The sequence below is a fragment of the Peromyscus maniculatus genome, chromosome 1 (genome assembly GCF_049852395.1).
Source record: "Peromyscus maniculatus bairdii isolate BWxNUB_F1_BW_parent chromosome 1, HU_Pman_BW_mat_3.1, whole genome shotgun sequence".
NCBI lineage: Eukaryota > Metazoa > Chordata > Mammalia > Rodentia > Cricetidae > Peromyscus > Peromyscus maniculatus.
The window spans coordinates 24,988,642-24,994,486 of record NC_134852.1 but is presented as its reverse complement, the minus strand read 5'-3'; positions in this window follow the sequence as shown (position 1 = coordinate 24,994,486).

Genomic DNA, 5,845 nt, shown 5'->3' with positions numbered 1-5,845 from the left:
CCAGCATCTCTCAGTGGGGAGAGCCGCAGCCCTGGTTCAGGACCCCGCCGCCGCAGGGCCGGGACTGCACTGAGGCCGCTGGTGCCTCCAGAGTCCCGGTGGGAATCCCCGAGCCCAGCAGCTCCCTCAGGGCCCCTCAGTCTGCTGCCCCAGCTGGAGATGTTGGGGGGTGTTAGTGTTCATGTGGGACCATGCACTGCACCTGGACAGCCCCCCCAGCCTCCTCTTGCTGCTGCATATAGTTTTCAGGGGCCTCTGCTGGACTTCTAGTCACACCCCACTTCTTGGTGTCCTCCTCTCCTTGCCCCCCCCCCCCTGCACAGGCGGTGCACATGGCCCTTCTCTCTTGTGCCCTGCCTCCCTCCTCATCCCTCGGGACCTCACTCAGGCCCTGCTCCAGGCACGTCACCTCCGCTCCCTGCCCAGCCACTCCTGACACACGCGGCCTCTCTCAGGAGTCTGAGGTGGAACCCAGCTGGGCAGTTACTTCTGCATCGCGATGTCCTCAGCCCCAGACAGAAGCAGCTTAAGGGATGCGGGGTTTCTATCTCATCGCTGCAGACTAGGAAGCAAGAGAGTGAACAGGAGTGAGAGACTAACCTTTAAAGGCCTGTACCCAGAAACTTGTTGCAGGCAGTTCTCACCCCTTAAAGGTTCCGTAGCCTCCCACAGTAATGCCATCAGGGGCTGGGAGACACCTGTCAAAAGGCCTGCTGCTCAGGCAGGAGGATCTGAGTTTGGCTCCCCGGAATCCACATAAAAGCTGAGCATAGCAACACATGTCTGTAACTCCCCAGCTGGGGCTAGGGCTGGAGGCAGGTTGATCCCCAGAGCTCATTGGCTGGCCAGCCTCGCCAAAAACCTTGTCTCAGAAAAGGCAATGTACACTACACACACACACACACACACACACACACACACACACACACACACACACACACGCGCGCGCGCGCGTGCATAGTGCAGTCAGCTGGGAAGAGGTGGATAGAAGAAGTAGGATGCTGGATCTGAAGGAGCAATAAAGCTAGGAGGGAAACTGAGGCCCAAGGGTGGAAGCAGCCACTGTTACAGGCCCTCAGCGTTCCAAAGCAGATACAGTCAACTCAGTTCAGTGGGGCACTTCCTTGAAAGACACAGTCTACCAGACAGAACTCACGGTATTGGTTGCTTTCTTCATCTGTCTGAAAGAAACAAGGAAGGAAGGGTTTGCTGCCTCAGGGTTCAGACCGTGGTGGGGCCACTGAGGGTGTGGGAGTGTGGAGGCGATCGGTTACCCATAGGGGCACTTAGGAAGCAAAGCTTGGGCTGGGAATGGGGCCTGAGGCCCATATGGGCCTCGTGCCTAAGAGGGTCCATGGCTTTCCATCAGGGCCCATTGGAGACACTTGCTCAGGAGGAAATAGACTGAAGAACTCTGTGCATACGCTTAAGTGTACTGTTGGAGACAAAACAGCACTGGCTGTGTGTCACCTTATAAGTCCAGCACTCAGGAGGCACAAGGGTCAGGAGTTCAAGGTTATTCTGAACATCTACATAGTGACTTCAAAGCCAGCTAGGCCTGTGGGATATCTGCACCCACGTTTTTCCCCAGGGTACTCTTGAGGAGAGAGGGATAAGAGATTTAGATACAAATATAAAGGGGAGAGAGAAAGATAGAAACACAGGATAGCCTCAGGAGGGCCTGGATCTTTATCCACTGGCCCAGAACTTTACTCAAACAATGCCAAGGGGTGAGGCAAAAGACCTCCCCCTTGCTATATACAACTGAGTGTAGACCCTTCCAAACACCTGGACCCAGGCCCATGGTCCAGTCATCCTCTTATGCAGTCCGCTGGGTAAAGCGAGCTCAGATTTCACTAGGAATCCTCTGTGGGCTCCCACAGGTCCCTCTTAATATTTTAAAAAGCTCTCCATTAAGAGCTTGCAAGTAGCTGTAACAATCACAGCAATCCCCATAGCTGCCACATCTCCCAGTAAAGGAGTAGAGGATGATAAAGATGTAATATCCTTTTTGGAATGGGTCTAAGATGACTACAGCAGTCTTAGCTGCACCAAGCCCTTTTTTAAATCAATAAACTCCTAATGCAACCACATCAAATAAATCAATAAACTTCTGATGCATCTGCATTAAACTTACATACTCCCTTAGCTTCAACATTAACAGGTTAATATAATAACTCTAACATAAATATTATTATACACAATTACAGTTCCTACAAACGTACATTCAAAAGCAATACTCTCAATATAACCATTAACACTTAAAAACTTTAGCAAACATCCAAAAGCAATTTCTTAATAGAACTATGCAAAGCATAGGGTACATTAACATAGCATCAGTCCACTCAAGGGACAAGAGATTTTTTTAATTAAATTAAATAGACTGAGGAATATTAACTCCCCCTTTTCTTTATAATTTCTTAAGCTGCATCTTGAGCTTAGGTGGAAAAACACCAAACATAAAACTAGTTCCATAAACAGTTCCATTTTTTACCTAAAGTCAGTTCCACAGAACAGTTCTATTTTTTAACACAAAACAGTTTGTGAATCACCACAGTTAATAGAGTCGATATTTGTAGGTAAAGTCAAAATTGTCCCATTGCAATTAAATCACTCCTGTCCATTTCATTTCTTAAGTCTGAAATGTTCAAAAAATATATTCTTGTACTAGTCTTCCAAATATGAAGAAACCCATAACCAAAACCTTTTTGCAGTTAACAATTCTAGTTCAAACAAGTGTCTCTGAAACTTTTGTTCTCAGCCACAGAGGCACTTTCAGTTACAGCAGCATTTTATGGCAGTCTTTCCCTAGGAACCTTGCCTGAGGCAAAGTAACTGCCATAGTAACTGAGCTGCTATGAGCTCTTTGGAAAAACTCTCTGCACAGCCAGCAAACAGAAGCTGCAAGGCTTTTGGCTCCTGACTTTCTTCACAGTGTTTACAGTCCTGGTCTGTCTGTGCCTCACATAACAGGGCTGTTCCCAGGACCTCAGTGTCCTGAGGGCTTTCAAGCTTTCAATTGCCTCACGCCACATGGGCTGAAGAGGCTGTGAGCTGCCACTCTCAGCACCCAGGGGCCAGGAGGAAACCCAGCTGTGGCCAGTCATGGCCACAGTGCCCCAGTTGCATTACCTGCTCTGCTGGTGGTCCTCATGTCCCAAGCTCTGCCAAATGCTGCCTCAGGCTCTCGGATATTCTGGGAATGCACTCCAACTTAGAGCCTCTGTTCCCTGACCCTCCTGGTGTCTGCCCCGAGGGCATCTTTCTTTGGATGCTTTGTCTCCCGCACAGCTGCTAAGGCACCCTGCACTGTTACTCTCCAGCTGCCCACTTGGCTCTGCACCTCCCCTGTGGTATCTCTGCCAGACTCCAGCCACCAGGGATTGTGGAGACAGACCTGCTCCAGCAGCTGGGTTCCAAAGTCTTTGCTGCACTCCAAGCCACTGCCTGCCGTTTGTCTCTCTGGGCAGGGTGTCTCTGCGTGGCTTGTCAAGGTTGAACATAGCCTCAAGCTATCTCTCTCTAGCTGACTGACAGCATTCTCCCGCCATGGCTCTTGCATGGCAGAAAGCACGCAGAACTTGCAGAACTCGTGCTGGTTCTGCTTTCACTGGCTGTTGGCGTCTGCTACTTGGGAAGCTAGGACACTCCATGGGTCTCAGCCGCTGATACTTGGCTGCTGCTGTTTGCACTGGCTCTGGCATCTACCACTGTTGGCAGCTTCTGGAGCTTCTGTAGCCTCACAGACTGCCAAGTTTGCAATGGCTACTAGGTCCTGGATGCTGCCCTCTGCGTCCCAGGTCCCATCCTTGTTTGGGGAAAACCTACTCTACCTTAAGTTTCTATTATCCCTATACCTAAAGCTTATTCTGTCCTAATATACTTAAGCCTACATAATATTGTTATACCTAAAGCTTATTCTACCCTAATATACCTAAGCCTACATTTCTAAGACTTACTTATACTACCATTTTTAAACCTAATTTAGTAAATAGAGATTAAGAGAGAAAGAAAAAGGAAGAACCCCAGATAGAAAGAGATATATACTGCAGGTTCACTTGGGCATCTTTCAGCCACTTTTACTCCTGAGAATAAAATACCATTGCCTTTACTTTTCAGTTCCTTATGGCATGCCTCCTTATACCCACAATGTCCCCTCTCTTCTTTTGCCATATCTCTGGTCCCTGTTCATGGCATCATTTGTGGGGCACCAGCCCCCACCTTTTTTGCCAAGGTATTCTTGAGGAGAGAGGGATAAGAGATTTAGATAGAAATATAAAGGGGAGAGAGAAAGATAGAAACACAGGATAGCCTTGGGAGGGCCTGGATCCTTATCCACTGGCCCAGAACTTTATTCAAAAGGGCTTTTTTTTTTTTTTATAACAATGCCAAGGGGCGAGGCAAAAGACCTCCCCTTTGCTATATACAACCAAGTGAAGACCCTTCCAAATACCTGGTACCCAGGCCTGTGATCCAATCATCCTCTTATACAGTCCTGCTGGGTAAAGCAAGCTCAGATCTCACTAGGAAACCTCTGTGGGCTCCCACACTGGGCTACATAAGACTGACTTCTTTTGAGAATTCTTTGTTTAGCTCTTAAGCCCATTTTTTTTTAAAGAATTTTTTTAAAGATTTATTTATTTATTATGTACACAGTGTTCTGTCTGCACATATCCCTGCAGGCCAGAAGAGGGCACCAGATCTCATTACAGATGGTTGTGAGCCACCATGTGGTGGCTAGGAATTAAACTCAGGACCTTTGGAAGAGCAAGCAGTGCTCTTAAGCTCTGAGCCATCTCTCCAGCCCCCTTTAGCCCATTTTTTAATTGGATTGTTCAGTATTTTGATGTCTAGTTTCTTGAGTTCTTTTTATACTTTGGAGATCAGTCCTCTGTCAGATGTGGAGTTGGTGAAGGTCTTTTCCCATTTTATAGGCTCTTATCTTTATTGGGTTGCTAAGCCTTAGCAAGAATGATGGGCACATATCTATAATGAAGCCACTCCAAGCTAAGGCAGAAGGACCTCAAGTTCAAGGCCAGCCTCATGTGCAAAACAAGACCTTGTCTCAAAAAAGCCAAGAGCTGGGAGTGGGGTTCAGCAGTAAAATGAAAGTCTAGAATCCCCCAGTGAGGGGCTGGGGTGTGGCTCAGTGGTAGAGCACTTGCCTAGAATCCAACAGTGAGGGGCTGGGGGTGTGGCTCAGTGGTAGAGCACTTGCCTAGAATCCAACAGTGAGGGGCTGGGGTGTGGTTCAGTGGTAGAGCACTTGCCTAGAATCCAACAGTGAGGGGCTGGGGGGTGGCTCAGTGGTAGAGCCCCTGCCTAGAATCCAACAGTGAGGGGCTGGGGTGTGGCTCAGTGGTAGAGCCCCTACCTAGAATCCCCCAGTGAGGGGCTGGGGGTGTGGCTCAGTGGTAGAGCCCCTGCCTAGAATCCCCCAGTGAGGAGCTGGGGTGTGGCTCAGTGGTAGAGCCCCTGCCTAGAATCCCCCAGTGAGGAGCTGGGGTGTGGCTCAGTGGTAGAGCCCCTGCCTAGAATCCCCCAGTGAGGGGCTGGGGGTGTGGCTCAGTGGTAGAGCCCCTGTCTAGAATCCCCCAGTGAGGGGCTGGGGCCATGGCTCAGTTGTGGAGGACTCCCTAGAATGTTCAAGGCCCTGGAGTTCACCCTCAGCACTACAAGAAACAAGTGAAGTGTAGATCCATTGACCTCTCATGGAGGGAGTCAGCAATTATGATGCATGATTATGAGCATGCAGGGTCCAGAGCAGGTGAGACAGTCCACAGTTGTGTAGCAGTTTCTTTCCGACCTGCAGGGAAGCTCCTTAAAACAGGAAGTAAACAACTCA